Source organism: Vombatus ursinus, unplaced genomic scaffold, assembly GCF_900497805.2.
Source record: "Vombatus ursinus unplaced genomic scaffold, bare-nosed wombat genome assembly UNPS02004573.1, whole genome shotgun sequence".
Classification (NCBI taxonomy): domain Eukaryota; kingdom Metazoa; phylum Chordata; class Mammalia; order Diprotodontia; family Vombatidae; genus Vombatus; species Vombatus ursinus.
The window spans coordinates 3,869,421-3,870,148 of NW_020944351.1; positions in this window are offsets into that span (position 1 = coordinate 3,869,421).

A 728-nucleotide genomic window follows, 5' to 3' on the forward strand; every position below is an offset into this window, starting at 1 on the left:
GATATAAAATGTAGCATTTGCTTGCTCTATTCCCTTCTTTTCTGACTGTGTGTTTCCCAAATGGGGCTCCTTTCATACTGATTAGCTGTGATACCCAAGATACAACCTCTCTGGCTTACCAAAGGAGCTGCGAGATTCAGTGAGGACTTGTAGACGTTTCCAATCTTGGGTCCATTTCCACAGATAAATCAGCCCTCGAATTCTTTTCCATTCCATTCCACAAACTTTTATTGAATAAATGAAAAAAAAAGCATTTACTAAATGTCTACTATGTATCAAGTACTGGGCCAAAAACTGGCAAAAAGTGGGACGGTTCCTGCCCTCAGGAAGCATCTATTCTAGTCAATCAGCCAACAAGTGACTGTGTGCTTACTGAGTGCCAAGCCCTGTGCCAAACAATGGGGACATACAATATGAGCTAGGCACCTGGTGAAGCCCTGGGGACGCAAACAAAGACCACCACTTCCTGCCCTCAAGGAGTTTATATTTTAATGGGGGCAACAACATGTAAATAACTAGGTATATACTGGAAAAATACAGAGTGTGTGGGAGTGAGTTTTCATCTGGAAAGTCACAGAGATGATAAATGAAGCCATAGTGGCCTTGATTGACATGCCCTTTCCAGAAGCAATGATGGTATTGATCTGATGAGGTTACAGAGCTGGAATGTCTGCTGGGGGGAGGAGAGGGGGAGGAGGCTATGTGAGCAGCATCAGAGCAAATGGTAA